Genomic DNA, 23,432 nt, shown 5'->3' with positions numbered 1-23,432 from the left:
TGTTGGTGGAAAGACGGGGACATGTAAGTCATTTTTTGGCATGACACTTATCGATAGAAAGGTAACCACGATTTTTATTGTTAAAAATGTTAGCGATGGTAGTATTTTTAGATAAGCGATTTTGAAGATTGAGACGTGTAGATACCCTTTGAACGAGTTTAGTATTTAATATTTTTCCATTTCTAAGCTTCATATTTGTTTTTTGTTATGTGGATTTTATTAGAAAGGAGCAAAGACTGGCGTCCAGAATATGAACCAGCACACAATAAATTGAATTATGTGAATATGCTAAAACTGTTCGGCTAAAGACGTCAAACGCTATCCGTCATAAATTACCCGAAAAATAAAACAAAAAGATAGGGTATATCAGGGTAGCGACTGACGTCTGACTAAATAGAAGAATGGGGCTGAATGTGAAATACTACTTTTTGATAAATATTCCTAAAGTAATGAACATAGAGAAGTTCTCGCTCGGACACACACTCCATAATCTAGTATATTATAAGAGCATAAACCTGAAGCACGGGGAGGAACTCTACTGTCTCTACACGGCACTAAAGACAAACTCTGTAAAAAATAAAATTGAGAATGGAAATGGGGAATGTGTCAAAGAGACAACTACCCGACCATAGAGCAGACAACAGCCGAAGGCCACCAATGGGTCTTCAATGCAGCGAGAAACTCCCGTACCCGGAGGCGTCCTTCACCTGGCCCCTAAACAAATATGTATACTAGTTCAGTGATAATGGACGTCATACTAAACTCCAAATTATACACAAGAAACTAAAATTAAAAATGATACAAGACTAACAAAGGCCAGAGGCTCCTGACTTGGGACAGGCGTAAAAATGCGGCGGGGTTAAACATGTTTTTTGAGATCTCAACCCTCCCCCTATACCTCTAGCCAATGTAGAAAAAACAAACGTACACCAGTACGCACAGTAAAACTCAGTTTAAGAGAAGTCCGAGTCCGATGTCAGAATAGGAAACAAAAGAAAATAAACAAAATGACAATAATACATAAAAAACAACAGACTACTAGCAGTTACTGACATGCCAGCTCCAGACCTCAATTAAACTGATTGAAAGATTATGTCTTCATCAAATGAATATCAGGCACAATCCCTCCTGTTAGGGGTTTAGTATTATACTATCATTAAATATATGAGAAGAACATAACCCGTGTCATGCCAACAACTGGTTTTAGAATAAATATGTTTAATTCCGATGCAAAGACCCTATAAGTGAATCAAAATTAAAGCCAAAATATGCAATCTTTAATGACCTGACAACAGTATCGTAACTATATCCCTTCTTAATAAGTCTGTTTAAAGGTTTTGTTAGCTTTTGAGGTGAATACTGACATTTTTGTGCTTTGTAAAGAATATTACCATAAAAGATTGGATGTGAAATACCCGAACGTATAAGATGTCTGCATGTTGAGTTATATTTACGAATGATGTCCTTATACCGATGATAAAATTTAGTAAAAGTCTGATTCGGTAAGTCACGTTCGGAAAAAAGGGGCGGGTTGTAGTTATGACAATTGGAACATATCCGTTGTCATCTGTGAAACATATATTCAAGAACGGTCAGCCAACTCGTGATGGCGTCCGTAAAATTTAAGAAGGGATGATTTCAATTTGACCACTTGGAACTCTAGATTTAAAAGCTTTCGGGTCAGCAGCAATACAGAAATATCGTATCAACTGGGAGATATATATTCCATATGCAGGCGCTGATGGAATGTTGCTACATAGAAAAGGAAAGTTCACAATTAGGGAGGTGAAATCATCTCTTTTGTCGTAAAGTTTTGTTTTCAACCGAGCCGCATTGTCAATTTCTAGATGTAAGTCAAGATATGAGGCAGACTAAACTGTATCTGTTGTATCCTTTATCTGAAGTTCGATGGGATAGATGCGTTCAACATAGTCGACAAATTATTTAGTGAGAGAACATCATCTATATAGCGGAAAGTGAAGTTAAAGGATACTGCTAACTTCGCTTCTTTTTTCCTAAGAAGTTCCTGTATGAAATCAGCCTCATATGAATAAAGGAACAAGTCGGCAAGAAGAGGAGCACAGTTCGTTCCCATGGGAATGTCGATTGTTTGTTGAAAAACACGTCCTCCAAACGTAACAAATATGTTGCCAATCAAGAAATCAATCATCTTAATAATAACAGTTTTAGAGAATTTTTTGTTTGAATCGGAGAGATTTTTTACCAAGTACGATTTATCCCTCCTTAAGACAAGATACTTGTATCTTTCATAAAAAGTAGGACCAACTCTTTCAATTTGTCTTTTTGTCAAATGTTTAATACTACATTGAATGTCTTGAAAATAATTTTCATAAAATGGCTTATTTGACTTGATTTAAAGGTGTAACACCACTAATTCGGGCAATTTTTGTATCAAATGAAAGCTGAATGACTGTTGATCATTGTAGACACTTTTTGACCTATAATTTTGAATAATAAAAAAATTGCATGAAATTTAAAAAAGAGAGTACATTTTGCGTGTTTTTCAGATCTGGAGTACCTGTTTTGGTACATCCGAGGTTCCGGGAACCAGTTCTTTCTTATATGCCATTAAAGGTATGTTGATGATTTTTTAGTACAAGGCACCATAAAGTGTTGCTTTGACATGCAATGATTGTCACTTTATTTGAACTTAAAACAAAAGAGCTGTGCCTGCTTGAAAGAGGAATTTAACATAGAAAGCAATGGGTCCATGAATTAGTGGTGTACTTCCTAAACGTATATTAGTTTATCATTCTAGTTTATATGGAGTGATATGGAAACCGTTTTTTATATTAATTTGTAGTCAGTCCAGAACCATCAGAGACATCCCATTCAGAAGAACAGGTTTGATATACATCGTGGTTTCAACAAACATGATATATTATATTGAATATATTGCCCTCACCTAACAGGGTAAATTAACATTTTCTGTGATCAACACATCTTTTATATTAATTATACTATTATGAAGACCAACACGAAACTTGATAGAACTGGTCATTACAATTTACTTATCATAACAATTGAATGTAATATTGGATCATACGAGTTTACCAAATTAGCTCCATTAACTCGATGTGATATGAATATTCTTATAATACAGTTTTGTATATGTATGACTATTCCAATACCATATATCTTTTTCCAAGGGAACAATTAAAAATTTTAGGAAGCATACATTTAATCAAACTTATAGTGGTCACACATTTGAGTGATGTACTGCATTTGTTTAAAACCGAATGTCTCTTCTGTCATATTTACTCTTTTGCTTTGTTTTGTTTTGTGTTAATTATCTTAATTTTGCAGAAACTTGAAATGATAAAGATGAATCTGGAATGTATAAAACTTCACGGTGGGTAAGGTTGTCCAGCTAGAGAATGTTCTGTGGTGGTGATTTGGTCTTCATCGGTGCTTGTGATCGTTGAAAATATGTTAAAGACAGAAAAGATAATTTTTTGACGTTTTCTTGAATACTGTTGAAAAATAAATCGTTAAGGTGTGGTATGTTTGTTTTTCATTTCTTCAAAGGCGATCAATTAAAAAACATGGGCTTCTATGCTGTTCCTGTATGCATAACATAAAATCGTTTATTTAAGAATATCTGCAACCGAAAAAGAACAAACAAAATTTATGAAGTCGGCTTTCTATACCCGAATCCGTAGGTCAAAATAAGTCAGTGAGAAACTGTACCAATATGTTTGAATTGTGCATTTGCATCGTATACAAATGTCCTGATACTATACAGGTGAATCATGGCTTTGTGCTGGTGAGTCCTGATACGCTTTTGGTGATTGTGACAAGACGTTAATCTTATTTCGAATCTTACGTTTGCAGAATCAATAGAGTTGAGCAAATATTTCTATTAAATCGGATTTTTGACACATTTTTTAAACTTTGGACATAAATTTAACTGTACTTAGTATATAAAGGTTTAAAAATAATCGAAAAAAAACATCACTTAAGCAGGCAACATTTTCAGTTCAATATAAGATGAAAACATATCTGATAAGAACAGTCTAAAAGAAACCATGATATGTCCTTAAAATAGCTACGTTTAGCAACAAAGCATGCTTATTTGAAAAAAAATATATACTAAAAGAATTCCAAGTACATAATTTTAACAATTTCAACGACATTGAACGTTTGCTCTTTTTAATTTGATCGGTGTCAAATCTCACTAGAGATTTCTTCTTAGTATAAGTTCTTTCGATGAAGGACTCTCAGGATCGCTTATTCTTTTGACAAACCGGTGCCGCTCCGTTCGGAGTGCAACGATTTGTTTGATTTGTCTTTTTCAACTGTATTTACGAAATTAGATAATCATACTACTTTTGATTTTAATTCTACCCGTAAAATGTACTTTGCTTCTAATTATTTGACAATATAAAATAACTGATTTATGCTTCCTTTTCATAAATATCTGATAAACACTGACACGAATAGGACAAAGATGTGATCAAATATATGTCCTCATGTGGCCTTCAACAATAAACAAAACAAACATGACAAACCACTTTGTTTTGACAGGAACATTTGGCGTGGTTTAACATGTTTGCAAGCGCTCAACCCTCCCTTTATGAAGGACAATGGTGCAGTAACTCAACATAAAAACAAACTTTCAGACTTTACGGTGATGTTGTTTACCGAGCCCGGAAAGTTATATACGATACGGATCAATCTTTAAAATAAACCTACTCTAAAAGGTTACCAATTCAACACTGTAATTAGATCTTTGAATATTGTTTTATTGGTATAAATATTGATTTTATTATCAGTAAATTAAATTCATACGATACCTTTATTTGGCATTGCACAAGGTCATGTTTTTATCTGAGTGTTAATGACCTTTACACTAAATCCATTGGATGTTGGATGTGTATTGAGTGATATTTTAGTCTTAGATACATGATTTTTTTATTAGTTGTTATTGGCTTTGAACTAGCTGTCAGTAACTGCGAGTACTCTCAGATCTGTACTTAGTGTCCTTTTTGTTGTTAGGGATGAGGGTTGATAAAGAGCCTGCCACGCCCGGTCTGTTTTTATGTTTGATTGTTTTCTTTGTATCGATCTGATGAGTTAAGATTTTTTTTAACTGATTTTTACACTGTGTTCTTATGTTGTGCTGTTATACCACTGTCCCAGGTTAGGGGAGGGTTGAGCACTCACAAACATGTTTAAACCCGCCACATTCTTTATGTGCCTTTCCTAAGTCAGGAGCCTGTAGTTCGATGGTTGTCGTTGGTTCATGTCTGTCATATTTTTTTTCGTTAATTGTATTGTTATAAATGAGGCCGTTAGTTTTCTCAATTGAATTGTTTCATATTTTATGTCGGTCTTTTATAGCCGACTATACGGTACGGGTTTTTCTCATTGTTGAAGGCCGTACGGTTGCCTATAATTGCTTACGCCCACTTTATTAGAACTTTGGTGAATAGTTCTCTCATTGGCAATCATAGCTCATCTCCTTATTTTTATATTTAAAACTATTTGGAGAGGGCTTTTAACCACATCAGATCGGTATGTAGCACAAATACAAAAGACAAAAAGGCAAAGGACACAAATAACAGATCTCTAAGAGTACTTGCATAAACTACAAGCTAATTCAAAGCCATAGTTCACCTAATAAATAAACCCTTTTCTCCATGACTAACTTCTTGATCGGTTTACATCTTATTTGAGTTAACAACTATAAATCTTGTGCATAGAGCTTAAAAATTGTGCGCATAACACACAAAATTGAATATTGTGCTCATAACGGTCAATATCATAAATATACACCATGCATTCAAAAAGTCACGTTTTTCCTGCCGAAGGTCGGTGGTTCTCTCCAGGCACTCCGGTTTCCACAACCAAACAAAGAAAACTGACCGCCACGAAATAGCATAATAGTACTGAAAGTGGCGTTTAACACCAACCAACTAACCAACCAATCAATCATTCAAAAAGACACGTTAGAGATAGTATTTGACAGTTTTACTTATATTGATAAAAAAGGGATGGATAATGCATGGAAAAAAAATAAACATAGCCAAAGGAAAAATGTATCCTTTGGGATTTATCGTCTGTAAAATTACACAACTCCATCTTCTCCCGATACACCTTCTTTCTTAAACTGATATTTGAACAGATTTTCTAGTTATAACTGTAACCTTTACATTGCAAATTTAAGGCTTACGACTTCTATTATAATTTATCATTTTGTTTTTGTAAATCGGATAAATATTTGAATAAAGATAGTTATTGATTACTTAAAATGTCATAATGAGATTGCTATTATCTGCATATTTCAATGTTAAGTGTTTTCTTTTTCTCAAAATCACATGGAATTCACTGCTGCTACCCTTCATATCATACCTAAACGAAAACATTGCAAGCTCCACGTAGGAATTTTTGCCTGAATGATACAAAGTCTCAATAATTTTTGAGTTTAATAGAAGATGTGTTGGTCAACATCTTGAAATGCTGATCGTTTTTGCGCGGCTTGGTTGCTGTATATCCATTAAACATGTGTCATTTAGAAGTAAATGGTTAAAATTATGATTAAGGTACAACAACGCCCGTAAGGAGTCAATTGACAGTTTCATTCATTTTGATTTATTTATACCAGCTTTGCTACTAAATTTTACCATTCAGGTTTTAGTCTATCTATTACTCATATTTACTGTTTCTCGATATCTACTACAGAAAAATAATAACAAGGGGCACAGCTGTGCCTGTATCGCTCACCTGTTTGCTAATTAGGACTTTTATATGCACATACCATAGTAACTCTATATATTATGTTGCTGATCATTTTTGCAATTTATATGTTTAACCAGGCTTCTATAGGTTTTCCGATAACAGCTAAAAAAACAAACAAAACCCAGTAAAAATGAACAATTCAGGGGTAATAACTCCAAAAATGGCTGTCAAACCTATCAGAGTAAATTGATTATATGATCATTTTTGCAGTTTACACTTTTAACCTAGCTCCTATAGCTTTCAAAATAATAGCCAACAACTGCTAAAACTTAGACAAAAATAGACATTTCACGGGAAATAACTCCAAATAAGTAGTTAAATTTCACAGTTAGCCTAGTAGTTTCATTGGAAAAGTTTTATTTAAGTCTATGACTGCGATGAAGGACGCAAGGTGATATATATCAACAGCTCACATGACCTTTTGGTCAATTGAACTTAAAATGTACCTGTTTTTTTTACAATTTTGAAGTGTATGTAGCAGAAAATCAATCATGTATGAATCTGTTTGAATATATTTGCGACCTACCATTTACTTTCAAACATTTGTATCTTGACCTCACTTACATGAATTATTTATGGTTAAGACCTGTTTTTATACCTGAAGATATATACATATATATACTTTTTCACTTTTATGGTCTTTTGAAAAATGTTGTTTGTGCTGTATTTAGACCACTCTAACAAGAAATTTGTTTTGCATGCACACGTATAAAAATTGCGGTTTTTATCCAACGCAATCATAGGTTTGAACGTTGTTTTCAATTTAGACTTGTTTATATTTTTTCGTTTGGGCTTGTATTATATTTGCCTTCGGGTTTATATGATCCGTTCATCCTATTTTGACACCTCAAAATTAAAGAGTCTATCCTAAATTGAGGTAAATTGTATGGCTTTCCAAATACCGTTTCGATTCCTAATATCACTGAAGAGACATTAATTGTCGAAATCCGGATATGGTGTACAAAAACGTTCAAATCTTTGATTGCGTTGGATACAAACCGCAATTTTTATACGTGTGCATGTAAAACAAATTTCTTGGTAGAGGGGTCAAAATACAGCACAAACAACATTTTCCAAAAGACCTAAAAAAAGTGAAAAAGTTTATTTTAACAAAACGCATTTGACTAACAGGTCGAACAACTGATGTTCTTAAACCCTGCTGACTGCCATTGGCGATTGTCAAATAAATTGATCGCCAGATGTAATCAAACAGAAAACAAAAAACTTGCGAAAAAGATGGAATATCGCAAACATGAGGTGCAAAAATTTGTATACACCATATCCGGATTTCGACAATTAATGTCTCTTCGGTGATGTTAGGGATTGAAACGGTATTTGGAAGGCCATATAATTTACCTCAATTTAGGATAGACTCTTGAATCTTAAAGAGTCGAAATAGGATGAACGGATCATATAAACCCGAAGGAAAATATAATACAAGCCCAAACGAAAAAATATAAACAAGTCTAAATTGAAAACAACGTTCAAACCTACGATTGCGTTGGATAAAAACCGCAACTTTTATACGTGTGCATGTAAAACAAATTTCTTGGTAGAGGGGTCAAAATACAGCACAAACAACATTTTCCAAAAGACCAAAAAGTGAAAAGTATATTTTAACAAAACGCATTCGACTAACAGGTCGAACAACTGATGTTCTTAAACCCTGCTGACTGCCATTGGCGATTGTCAAATAAATTGATCACCAGATGTAATCAAACAGAAAACAAAAAACTTGCGAAAAAGAAGGAATATCGCAAACATGAGGTGCAAAAATTTGTATACACCATATCCGGATTTCGACAATTAATGTCTCTTCAGTGATGTTAGGGATCGAAACGGTATTTGGAAGGCCATATAATTTTCAATTAAGACTTTTGTATATTTTTTTCGTTTGGGCTTGTACTTAGTATTATATTTTCCTTCGGGTTTATATGATCCGTTCATCCTATTTTGACTCTTTAAAATTAAAGAGTTTATCCCAAATTGCGGTAAATTATATGGCCTTCCAAATACCGTTTCGATCCCTAACATCACTGAGTGACATTAATTGTCGAAATCCGGATATGGTGTACAAAAACGTTCAAATCTTTGATTGCGTTGGATACAAACCGCAATTTTTATACGTGTGCATGTAAAACAAATTTCTTGGTAGAGGGGTCAAAATACAGCACAAACAACATTTTCCAAAAGACCTAAAAAAAGTGAAAAAGTTTATTTTAACAAAACGCATTTGACTAACAGGTCGAACAACTGATGTTCTTAAACCCTGCTGACTGCCATTGGCGATTGTCAAATAAATTGATCGCCAGATGTAATCAAACAGAAAACAAAAAACTTGCGAAAAAGATGGAATATCGCAAACATGAGGTGCAAAAATTTGTATACACCATATCCGGATTTCGACAATTAATGTCTCTTCGGTGATGTTAGGGATTGAAACGGTATTTGGAAGGCCATATAATTTACCTCAATTTAGGATAGACTCTTGAATCTTAAAGAGTCGAAATAGGATGAACGGATCATATAAACCCGAAGGAAAATATAATACAAGCCCAAACGAAAAAATATAAACAAGTCTAAATTGAAAACAACGTTCAAACCTACGATTGCGTTGGATAAAAACCGCAACTTTTATACGTGTGCATGTAAAACAAATTTCTTGGTAGAGGGGTCAAAATACAGCACAAACAACATTTTCCAAAAGACCAAAAAGTGAAAAGTATATTTTAACAAAACGCATTCGACTAACAGGTCGAACAACTGATGTTCTTAAACCCTGCTGACTGCCATTGGCGATTGTCAAATAAATTGATCACCAGATGTAATCAAACAGAAAACAAAAAACTTGCGAAAAAGAAGGAATATCGCAAACATGAGGTGCAAAAATTTGTATACACCATATCCGGATTTCGACAATTAATGTCTCTTCAGTGATGTTAGGGATCGAAACGGTATTTGGAAGGCCATATAATTTTCAATTAAGACTTTTGTATATTTTTTTCGTTTGGGCTTGTACTTAGTATTATATTTTCCTTCGGGTTTATATGATCCGTTCATCCTATTTTGACTCTTTAAAATTAAAGAGTTTATCCCAAATTGCGGTAAATTATATGGCCTTCCAAATACCGTTTCGATCCCTAACATCACTGAGTGACATTAATTGTCGAAATCCGGATATGGTGTACAAATTTTTGCACTTCATGTTTGTGGCATACCATCTTTTCCCACAAGTTTATTGTTTTCTGTTTGGCATTGAATTAATATTTAGATCCATTTTGTTAGATCTGGTGATCAATTTATTTGGCAATTGCAAATGTCAGTCAGCAGGGTTTAAGAACATCAGTTGTTCGACCTGTTAGTCAAATGCGTTTTGTTAAAATAGACTTTTTCACTTTTTTTTTGGTCTTTTGGAAACTGTTGTTTGTGATGTATTTAGACCCCTCTACCAAGAAATTTGTTTTACATTCACACGTATAAAAATTGCGGTTTTTATCCAACGCAATCATAGGTTTGAACGTTCTATTCAATTTAGACTTTTGTATATTTTTTTCGTTTGGGCTTGTTTTTTCCTTTGGGTTAATATGATCCGTTCATCCTATTTCGACTCTTTAAAATTAAAGAGTCTATCCCAAATTTAGGTAAATTATATGGCCTTCCAAATACCGTTTCGATCCCTAACATCACTGAAGAGACATTAATTGTCGAAATATATATATATATTTAAAAGTTGATCTAAAAGACTTTTAACATAATCAAACCATAAAGCAAGCGAAACTCTTCAGCGTGTGCACTCTTCTCTTTAATTTATAGAACCCGAAGATCAGAAACGCGTTGGGCTGGTACCTTTAATATATATTTATATTGACTACAAATATGCACAGATTATATCACATAAGCGATAGGATAAGTGGTTTGCACACTTTAACCCTGTTCAAGAATATACCTAGAAAGATTGCTTTGATATTAAAACTACGGTTTAACTTGATCTCTGAACGTGTAATATATTTTTCATTTACCGTGAATTTAAAAATGGAGAATATTTTTGAGAAATCAAAGAAAAACATATTTTAGACAAGGGAAAAATTGATGGAAATTGTAGTGATCATCCAAGAGTATTTGCCTTACTTTAGATGTAAGTATCGTGTGCACTGTAATTAAAACTTGCCCTTTTCATTGTGATTTGTATGCAAAATACAAATCATCCTATATACAAAGTGTCATATTTCAGTGTTATTTGCTGATTGTGTTTATCTAAACATTCTCAACCTTTCCATGCTTCTCACTCTCTGAATAACAAAACATGGGAGAAAAACGACAACAAAGCTCAACTACACAGTGACATAAGCAAATAATGAAGGATGATGAACACTACATCTGCCATAGACATATAAATAGATTAAGATTACAAATGATATATTTCGTTTGCATTGGACACAACTCATAATTTTAAGTTTCAATGTTTATTTTGTACCTAGGGTTTTTCAGGGTATATGTTTTGAACATCAGTTGCCTTAATTGGTCAGTTCTTAGTTTTATGTGTATTGTTTTAAGACCGTTTGCACGTGTTTCATCGTTTTTCTGTTTGGCCATGGTGTTGACCTTTTTCTGGCCATGGTGTTGTAATTTTTCTTCGTATTTTGGTTTTATAACTCCTTTGGTATCTTCTGTCTCTTTTTGTCCCTTCATAAGTATGATCTCTTTAGAGATTGATAATCCGCAAAATTTGAAGCTTTTTTATTTTTGAACATCGTTTCTGGATATGTAATGTATGCCATTCCCCTATAAAGTATACCAAATTGTTTCCAATAGAGCATGCACATACTTCAAATACTTTCCCGAAAACGCAAATAAATTGAAATATCAGTCTTCAAGGGCAATTACTCGTTTAAGCGGTAAATTGACGATTTTTGTCCTTAATTTATTTGTAGATCATGTCCTGCTGATCATGTTTTATCTTAACAATTTTCCTCTATCTATTAAGGTTATAGTGAAAATAGCCAAAATCGAAAAAGGTGAAAATCGTCATTTAATGGAATAACTCCTATAAGGTAAAGTCTGAGTTTTGGTCTAACAAATGGTAGGTAGATCTTGACATTCTTTACATTTATGTCTTGTCGGATTTTCTCTTTCTTAAATAATTTTCAAAATACCAATAACAGTTTACAAGATAACAGACCGCTGTGTTCTATTTTTAGCCTTGCAGCGATAATGATTGGTAGGCGGAATCATTGGAAATGTTTTTTTCAAAACAAGATATCCTAAGGATGATTACGGCAGCTTTGGTTTCATTTGGTCTAAAGGACTATTCAGACAAGATGTTTGTTAAAGTTAAAGGACACCAAGTGATAGGAAAAGCTCAAAGTGGCCCTCTGGGCCATGTAAGCTAAAACAAATATAGAACTAGTAGTGTACAGTATTTCATTGAAGAAAACAGAAGGAGTTATACAGTCTTATTCGTATCATTTAACACAATGATATAAAAATGATAAGACTACACTATTTCGTTCAGTCGATACGTAATTTTATCAAAATTTAACGTCCAACCCCGGACTGTCCTCCTGGACAAAGCTGTATTTCATCAGCAATAAGGACAACCTTTTGCGAACAACGTCCATCAGGTACCACTTTACAATCAGCAGAATAGCTAGAGATGTACCCGCCAATACTGAAACCGAAAGTAAAGTTCTATACATGTGAGTGGTGTTTGATGGTTAAGTATATACAAAGAGTGATTGTGCTAGTGAAGGTATTTGACAGGGGTGGAATTTAGAACGACAAAATTATTAAAAAAATATATAATGGATAAAAATGGACGATAGATGAGGTAGTTGTATATATGTACTAAATGTCAATACTACATTTACCTTGACATATAACTGTAACAATCATCACTCAATTTTATCCAAAATTGAACATTTTTAAGTATTTTAAATCCGTTAAGTTTTTATATTTTCGAAAATGTTGCGAAATTAAATACTCGCGAACCAATTGGCAATACCAAATTCGAAAAAATAAGTACACCAGAAAAAGTACATGTACAGTAAATCATAGTATAGTATGTATAGTATTTGAAATGAATCCAGTATGACGTAAATAAAAACGACTTACGAGCAGCAACTTAGGGATCCATTGCTACACTCACAGTCGATACATTCCTTTAAAGATTTATTCCTTGTTCCATCTTTTATTATTTGTCCTTTGTTTACACAATCTAAAGAAAACAAATGATTGAAAGATAAAATAACTGACGAAATATTCAACTTATCTAATTCATGATATAGCATTCTTTTTTGAACGTAGTCACTAAGACTTTATTGGAACCAATGACGTCAGACTTATAACTTTGTACGCTAGACGCGCGTTTCATCCACATAAGACTCGTCTTTTGTGCTCAAATCAAACCAGTTGGAAGGCCCAACTCAATAACGAAATCGAAGTTCATTGAAAACAAAAATTTCCAGAAATATGTGCCAAATCTTTGCCTGGGTGCAATAACTTTTATCATCTTATCAACCGTAAATGTACAGAATGTAACATATCAATGATATTTACAGCCAGAAAAATAGCGCTTTCTCTTGAGTTAATGCATACAATTCGACCAAACCTTGTATTAAGGTAACACGATACCAAATGGCATATCTCCCGATTTCTTAAATGTTTGGCACACTTGTACTTTGATTCGGGTTACATCGGAATATGAAATAAAAAATGGGGGTCACCATTTTTGTTTTTTTGTAATTTTCATAAGAAAACGTCAATTTTGGAGACAAATTTACATAGATATAAAGTAAAAATGCCGTGTTTTTTACTTATTTTTCTAGATTTTTGATTGGATGGCTCTGTTCTCATATACGGAGAAAGACTAAAACCTAACATAATATCCAAGATTGTATACTGAATCCATGCATGTATAGAAACAAATATGTCACCATCCTTGTTTTTTTTAGATAAATTGCTTCAAAGTTGACCGGTACGCTCAGAATTTGACAGAAAACGTGTGACGTAACTGAATACAGAATAACGGGTTTTTTTACTCAGAGGTATTGAAAAATATGTAACAGGATCTGAATGGTGTTTGTTTTTTTCTTTTCATTTCTCCTGTCAGGTTTCGAAACTTTCTTATGTATTCAATATTCTACTGATTTAATTTTATTTCGTCCTAACTGGATGCACATTTAGCTTTTCAAAACTGAATCAGCAACTTAACCCTACCAAACCAGACAAAGTTGATGCCACCACTGCGTCCATGCATAAATGAAGTGCTTCAAAAAAAATTAAGTCAACAGTTATGTTGAAATACAATTTGAATTGATTGATTGAGGGTTGCTTAACGTCCAGTGGCAAATATTTCATACATGTTTAGGACGATACAATACAATTTGAAATAGTTGTGTTTAAAAATCACATTTAATGCACCCGTCAAAAAAGTTTAAACATTCTGTTAGCTGTGAAAATTACAACCGTCATTAAAAATCCTGACAATATGCATACCTTTAGTATATGTACTAACAGCAGGCACACAATTTAAAAAGTTGGGATGTTAAACACGTAGTCCTACGAGATAAGTTATTTAAACCATATATACCAAGTGCGGGACGGACGGTCGAAAGGACACGGGTAAAACAATATGCTCCCGCCATTTTGTCGAGGGAGCAAAATATATATTAGTGTATATGATTATGTACTATATTTTTGAATAATTAGTTCATAGTGGAATGGTAATTGGGAGATCTCAAATGTAGCAATGTAAGCAAGCTAACATGTACGTCATTTGGTCTTTTATGGAAAGTTGTCTCATTGGCAATTATACATACCACATCTCCTTATTTCATAATGGTTTGAGTGTAATCTTGAAATACAAGAAATTTAAAGGCTTTAACAAATATGTACAAGGAGACTGAAGTATGTTACTGCTATAATTATAATCTGACTATTGTTGTGAACATGCATGTGATGTTATAATTTGACAGATTTATACCTACTTTACTAAATACACTTATTAACTTCCTAATTCAAGGGAACAACGAATTTTTACTAAAACTACAAATTAGCAGTAAAATAGTACTTGTCTATGCTGCATTAGTCACGTGTTATCTAGAAGTCTTTGGTTTTGTGTGTAGTTGATTGGCCAGTTGCTGTCTTATTGTATTTCCCACATCTGCATTTATTCACACACAGAAATACCAACCCTTTTTTTTACATACATACTTGTATACTTGTTATAAAAACTCCTTATAAGATTGTGTAAATACACTCGGTTTTTTTCCGACGCCTATGTGAGCAATATGCTCCTCCCCAAAAAGGCATCTTTATTTATCGTATGTGAATCGTTTTGTCTCCCCACTTTGCGAATTGGTGCGTTTTTCATCATCAGTACTTGTACATCATGTCCAACTCAAAACACCAAAAACACACCAATCTCCGAAGACCCAAGCGTAGATTAACATGAATCTAAAATCAAAAAGATTTTAAGATCTCGTTGGTTTTTTCAGTTTGTTTTTGCCATTTAGATAATATAGGCTAATGAAAATATTTCTTTATAATTTGTTAACGTTCTAAGCGCTTTTCTGTATTTACCTTCATCAAAGCACCGATTATTCATTTATTGTGGGATAACGGTTTTTTTTAATGAATCGTTTGATTGTAAATTTCGAGAAAACAATTTATTTAAGAATGGAATTTAAAAACAAAATATGTAACGAGATCTGAATGATTTAGATTTAGTTTCGTCCTAACCGAGTGTATATTTAGCGATGACATCCCATGTTTAAGCCTTTGTTAACTTTGTCCTTATTCCGGTGTTGCTGTCCTGTGTAGACTGTGCTTATACGATCACAATGATGGCACTGTTTTTTTTAACAAGCTTCCGAAACCATATCGCACTTCTTCTGTTCAGTCCAATTAATTTCAGAAACTGTTTACACTTGGAACATAGGGAAATTGTTGTTCGTGTTCGACCAAATAACCAAATTCAACTATTCTCCTTTTTTTCATTCCATGCCTGACAGAATGAAAAACGGCTTTTTTTGGCGACTATTTCAAAACAAAGGGGTCTCTTAACGGAATTGCATTAATAGTGATACAATTCCCCGTAATTTCACACATTATTCTAGTTTTCTATAATTTGGATTTCTACTTTCAAAACAAAATTTCATCGGGAAACGGCGTGCATCATATTTAAGAATTTATTGCGAAAAAAAACAAACCCAGAATAAAAAATATCAGTCTGTTATGCATAATAACAGATATAGATAAATCGTACAAATGCTTACTTGTCAAAAGATTAGAACATTTAAAAAGTATATATTTAATGTAAAAATGAGGAGAAGAACGAGAGAAAGAAGACGAAGCAATCAATGTCAAATAACGTATTGCATTGAAATCTCTCCGCACTCTGCATCTATGCAAAATTACAATCAAAAATATTTTACAAAAATATAAGTTTATTTCATTATTTCATCAGTTCGTGATAAAAGTACAGAATAGGGCTTACATGTATTTATCGTCAACCTCAAGAAACACGACGGAACCTGCTGCATTGACTGGTATCTAGGAACTTTGTTCAATAACGTCAGGAACAATAACTCATAACGTAACGTCATTCGGTATCGTGTTACCTTAATTATGTTTGTTCATTAATTTAGACAACCTAATATTATGAGAAAAAAATTGATAAATAATTTAATAACCTTTTTTTCTAATCAAATAAATTACTTTCACTTTTTTTAAAACAGACAAAACAATAAATCGTTTAATTACACAGAAGCAATAAATTTCATTGATCGGGGTACTCGAAAACTAATAAATTAGTAGATTTACTAGAAATAAAAGATGCTTAGGACTACCACCAAACACTCTAAAAATTAATATATCGAAATAACTTAAGATTCTCTGTTTATACTTATTCCATATTTATTTATAAATATGAAGCAAAGATAAATATGAAAAAAATAGCGTATTAAAGTTTTAAATTCATTATTCAAAGATCTAGAACAATTATTCAAGGTCCTCAATGTTTTTTTTTACTTTTTTATTAAGCGTCACTGATGAATCTTTTGTAGACGAAACGCGCGTCTGGGGTACAAAATTTCAAGCCCTGTATTTGTGATGAGTTTATTTCCTTTTTCCATTGTTCTCGACAATATCTGTGAACACGATACGAAAGCAAATAATGTTCAAATGTGTCCTTTGGTTCATTTTTCATAAGAGCAACAAAAATCGATTAAATTTTCCGTAAACTTTCGTAATAATCAGTTATATAAAAAAAAAAGGCATTTGACCAAAATGAACTTGGTTGATGTTGCAATCATCTTGTATATTCATGTGACAAGCACACATGATCAGTTGCTGTGACAGCTAATGCATTTACTAACAATATTGAATTTATCAAAAAAAAAATTACCGTATAATAATTACTCGAGGGAAAAATTGAAATATTATACTGTTCAGACAAAGATACATTGAAAATTAAACAATGCTATTAAAAAATCTGAATTTTAATTATAAATTTCTAAATAACTAAGTGGCATGGTGATCTGTAAATCAGTGTGATTCAAAATTCATTTGCACACAAGTTGCGTTGCTTCTATCGCCAACACCATTGGGCTTAAAAGGAGATAATCGGCCAAATGTATGTGTTTGAGATACAATAAAAAATCATTAGTTCTTTAAAAAGATACCATGTGCCCAGAGGGCAAATCGTATCTTTTTTACGAACTAACGCTTATTCATTGTGTCTCGTACTTACACTATTATTGTGCCGATTTGTCCCAATTACAGTTTCTTTTTTAATTATACCGTATTATTTGTAAACTTAAATAACTACTTAAAATACAGTCACGTTCATGATTTTAATAGTAAATGAAAATTATTACCAAATCGTAGGAACTTACAGTATAAAGTATATGATTCAGAAATATATACATTATTGATAAAATAAAGCATAATCGAAATAGTTTCCCAGTAAAACATAATGTTAATGAATATAATAGTTTAAATCCACTTCTCGAATTACTCTTTACAATTAAATGTTGACTAAACATTGAATTATTCGAAAAACTAGGGATTTTCTACCCCAGGAATAGATTACCTTAGCTGTTTTGGCAAAACCTTTCAAGGATTTTGGATTCTCAATGCTCTCCAACTTCGTACTTGATTTGGATTCGAGCGTCACTTTTGAGTCTTTTGTAGACGAAACGCTTCAGGCGTAAAATTATATGCTTGGTATCTTTAATGAGTTTTTAATTTTTTTCTACGAATATGTCAAATAATGCAGTCAGAAACGGATGAAATTGACACTAAATTTCTCATGAATTACATGAAATGGTTGATAATAATCAAAATAAAACAAATAATTATCTCTTCTTTTTGCTAAAATATCAATGACCTCACAAATGAAATTTAGGAAAAAAGGGAAAGCTGAAACAGGGATTCGAACTATGTCTACAAGTGTTACTCTCAACGTTAACTCCTCGACTCATCCTAAACTTGCGGTTACCAACTTACTCCATACAAACGTCGTTTTTAAATATATTAAGGCACAAACCTGTGTATATAGTGTACCGTATCATATTGATATATGTAAAATCGACATTTGAATATCATCCGATTGGTAGCCGAGTAGTGTCGTCGATGTGTTTATGAACAGTAACACATTGGTTACTTCAGGGAGGGTGTTCGAACCCTAGTCGTGGCAAATAAAAGTTAACAAAAGTTCAAGGTAACTTTTTAGACTAATTCCAGATATGAACCGAAATCGGTAAATTTGCCAATTCAAACTTTACGAATTTAAGCATACAAAGGGAACGATTGGATAAATTCAAGCTGATGCCCTTTTAAGATATGACCATAATTGTAACTATTATAAATCATCAGAAGATGGCCGTTTTCAAATCGGAAAAGATCGTCTTTTCATGTTAACTTGATGACAAAGTGTAAATTTTGGAAAAAATCTGCAACGTACGTTAAATTAACAACATCATCCTAAAAATTAGGATGTGGTATCCCGTTTTTAATTAGAATTCTACAGCTAAAGCCAAACTTCCTAACCAAATATTTGTATCTATGAAAGAATTTAGTAAAAGTCTTAATTAGTTTGTGATAACGTAATCCCTGACTTGATAATTTACCAGTTATACATATACAAAGCAACAAAAAAAATACATAGAAAACCAAAGACTGGTCGACACCAACCCCACCAAAATCTGGGGATGATATAATGTGATCCACAAGGGTAATCAGATCCTGTTCTACTAGTAGATTATAAAATTACGTGTTAGTCATCATCAAATTAAGCATAATTTAAATGGATGTTTTCTTTTAAACTACGTACAAACATCCTGGACACATGTTCGTAGATCGCGTTCGACCATTAAGCTATTTATCGTTAAGGTTGTTACATAATTGATCAAATTTGGCATGCTGAATTGTACTTTTGTTCTGAATTGTAATATGACATATGATGTGTTTTTTATAGTTTTAACCTTTGTGTTGTATAAACAGGAAAACAGATAACAAGGATGCAATCAAAAACCATAAGTGGAATAAAATAAAACACTTTTTGTCACGATCGAGCTAATAGTTGGGATTGTGATGCGAAAAATTGAACATATATGTAGTCAGTGACTCATATATTCCATATTGTATTGGTAAAAAAGTTATCTTAACGTCAGAATAAAAAAAATCAGAATATTATCTGTTTTATAGGGTTACTAGTTTTCCTGTTCTTTTATTTTTGCATTTGTTTGCATTCCTCATCTTGTAGCACATCTCCGTAGACAAAAAGAAGATTACTTGATTCGACAATTTAGAACTGCGACACCATATGGTTGCAATGACAAGTTTGATGGTATAGGTATTCTATCTAGTCCTTCCTGTAGGTCGGTGAATGTGATGAACATTTTCACACTACTCCTCGAAGTAGACGCAGTCATGGTCATCGTCATTATACATCACCTGCTCTCCAGGATGTCTTTATTTATGACCTACTAATCTTTTATACAAAAACCGTTAGGTATTTATCACATTCGCACGAAGCTTTGTTCATTACCCCTTTCAAAACTTCATTCTCTGTACAAATTATGTTTGGAAAACACTGTTACAAACTCCCATTCAAACCAATACAAAAATCAGCTATCATCTCGGATATTGCAAGTCACAGACATTTTAAACCTGTTCGCCTTGGAAAAGATGAAAAGGAGAACAGGTCCTTTCTAAAACATTCCTTCGCCAACAAAGGTCTCGATGCCATTAACTATGGCAATATCCTTCATCATAAATTAGTTCAATCGAAAATACCTCCCTATTTTAAAGATCAGTCTGTACCTATCATTCCTTATACCTATACTAAACTAATTGCAACCAAAATTTTTAATTACAAACACGTGTTGCAGGATCTCAATATTGACGACTTCAAGTCTAAAACTCCTGATTGCACCTGTACTAGTTCCCTATTCATATATGATCCGGCTGGCCACGTTATTACTGGTGACCTTAACAATGTCAATAAAACTTCTCTGCGAAATGTGTTAACCAAAGGCCCGAAATATCGTGAGCCGAAATCCATCAATTGGAAACACAACTTCAAAATACTGATGGATTCAGTCAAGAGTTATGCCAGGCAATGGGCTAAACGCGAGAAAAATGACGAAGATACTCTTTCGGAATGGATTCAGGCTGTGAGGTCGTTGATACAAATCAGAATTAAAAAAAAACTGAAAGGGTCTCCGAACACCAATGCTACAACAATCTTTAAAGACCCAAATGTTGCAAAACACATGTCCTACCTCCATGACAAATATGTTGTTGTCCCCGCAGATAAAGCCCCAAGCAACATCGTTTTGTGTGTAAATCACATTACAAAAACTCTTTGATAAATGAATAAGTTATTGACAATTCACTTGGAAACTCAAAATATACCCCCACGTATGTATGTATGTACTGGTAGATTCCCCAGTTATTCAGAGCAGCCCTCGAGAGCTGCGAGGGTATAGTAGAATCCGAGTACACTCTCTATCGGGATTAATGGAGATGTGTCACTAACGTATTTACAACAATATTTACAAGGACAATCCCAACCCCAACACAAAGGGAGTACTAGGACACCGGGAAGTCTATTATTATGGTGGAGGAACCAAAACTACTCGGAGAGAACCACCGGGACACTCGGCGGGAACAGACAAACAAAAGAGATATCAGCAAATTGATCTCCAGGTCAAAGTAGGGGCAACTTTGACCAACCGAGGCCCCCAAAGTACCCATTCTAATTTAAACTCCGGTCTGGGTACCAGAGAAGTGTGTGTGAGGGTGAAAATGACCCTTCTGATGTACTGAAATTTCCAGCGCCCCGAGTCAGAATCAAACCCGGGACCTTCAGCACTGTAGCCATCGGTCTTAACCACTACACCAACAACCCACGACACTTACCAAGGAGGAAATCCTTGATAGTCATAGGTCTGTTTTATCTTCCTTTGGAATTTCAACCAAAGATGAAGAACTGGATCTTCCTTCACTGTCTTGGATACCTAAACTACATATTTGTTCTTAAACACAACATTATATTGCTGGGTCTTCGGAGTGCTCCACGAAACCTCTTTCTAAATTATTAACATCTATTTGATCAGCAATCAAAGCCGGGCTTCAAAGTTATTGTGAAACTACCTATTCTAGAGGTGGCGTGAATCAAATGTGGATACTTCATTTGCAATAGTATTAGAACATTTGCATTTTCTACACTTTACACAAGTATTCCCCATTCCAAACTAAAAGACAAATTGAAATAGTTGGTCATGCTTTGTTTCATAAAAAAGAATGGCTTACGTAGATACAAGTTTCTTGCCGGACTTTGTAAAACAACACTCTGATTCAAACTTAAAAATTCTCTGAAACTGACATAATCAAGATGCTTGATTTCTTGATTGTCAACATATTTGTTACCTTTGGAGGACGCGTTTTTCAACAAACAATCGGCATTCCCATGGGAACCAACTATGCTCCTCTTCTTGCCGACTTGAGGGTCGGTTGAAACAAAACTTTACGACAAAAGAGATGATTTCAGCTTCCCAATTGTGAACTTTCCATTTCTTTGTAACAATATTCCAACAGCTCCTGCATACGGAGTATATATCTCCAAGTTGATACGATATGCCAGGGCTTGTATTTCTAATCATAATTTCCTTGATAGAGGGTTGCTGCTCACAAGGATAGCTATTAAACAAAGAGTTCCAAGTAGTGAAGTTGAAATCATCCCTTCTTAAATTTTACAAACGCCATCACGAGTTGGTTGACCGTTATGGAATATCTGTTTCACAGATGACGACGAATATGTTCCATTTGTCGTAACTACAATCTCGTCCTCTTCCCTCGAATGTGATCTACTGAATAAGACATATCATGGTGTTTGTACTTTCATGAGCAACACGACGGATGTCACATGTGGAGCAGGATCTGCTTACCCTTCCGGAGCAACAAAGATCCCTCCAGTTTTTGGGTGGGGTTCGTGTTGCTCAGTCTTTGGTTGTTTATGTTGTTTTGTGTACTGTTCTTTGTCTGTTTGTCTTTTTCTTTTTTAGCCATAGCGTTGTCAGTTTATTTTCGACTGATGAGTTTGAATGTCCCTTGGTATCCTTCGCCTCTCTTTAAGGGCATTCTGTAATGCCTAATATGGATAATGACGTCCAGACTAAAAACGAACCTAACCTAAGGCTGCCTGTCTTATTTGTATTTCGTTTGTTGGTCATAGCTTATATCAGGCTGTTGGTTTTCTCTTTTGAAATGTTTCATGTCATGCTCGGAAATTGATAGCTTACTTACGTTATCGGGTTTGCTCATTTATGAAAACTGCACAGTGTTCAATAGTTGTTTACGTCTTGTCTACAGCGCATCTCCTTGTTACAATCTACTAAAGTTATAGCGTCCATTAAATCCGATGCCTTGTGTAAGGTGAGTGTCACACTCAATGCTCATTAAAAAACATTTGCAACAATCTTCTGATGAATCCTTTTTGGTGTCCTGCTTCAAGACAAAAGTTCTCCTCCTACATATAACTTACTTGCCTTCATTTTCCAGCGGCAGTCCAACTTATCAGCTCTTCAGCCCTGTTATCAAAACAAGTAACTTTCAATCAATCAATAATTCTTCCGTGTATATTAAAGTAATGGATAATATATATATCGACAATCTGGTATCTCAGAAATATCATGACTTTGTCCTTCCGAGGAAATTGAGAACCTTGAAATATTTTGGTTTACGAATACTAGTGTGGTCGATTGGATAAAAGTACTACATTAAAAATTATTCGAATATTTCTCCTTATTAATGTTGCAGTCTCTGGTCGTAAAGGAGAATGTGCACACAATATAGTCATGACAGTCTCCGATACGATTTAAACTGCAAAAAGCGTTTTACCATGAAAGGGAATTGGTGTTTTCCAAGCATAGTCACGTTAGTTTCCTAACAATAGTGACTTAGATTTGTTAATTACATATTAATAAAACATAAAACCTTGTGTCTGTACAGTACATTATGATTGTCATTTGTGTTCTAAAATTTGTTGCTTCCTTAAAATGATAATTAAGTAATACGTAGTTTGTTTTTTACGGGTCAACAAAGAAAACTCGCAATATTTAAGGAACAGCAAAAGCAAACACGTCGTGTAAAAATGACTTTGT

This window comes from Mytilus californianus, unplaced genomic scaffold (assembly GCF_021869535.1).
Source record: "Mytilus californianus isolate M0D057914Y unplaced genomic scaffold, xbMytCali1.0.p SCAF_2, whole genome shotgun sequence".
Classification (NCBI taxonomy): domain Eukaryota; kingdom Metazoa; phylum Mollusca; class Bivalvia; order Mytilida; family Mytilidae; genus Mytilus; species Mytilus californianus.
Note: the sequence above shows the minus strand (reverse complement) of the source record.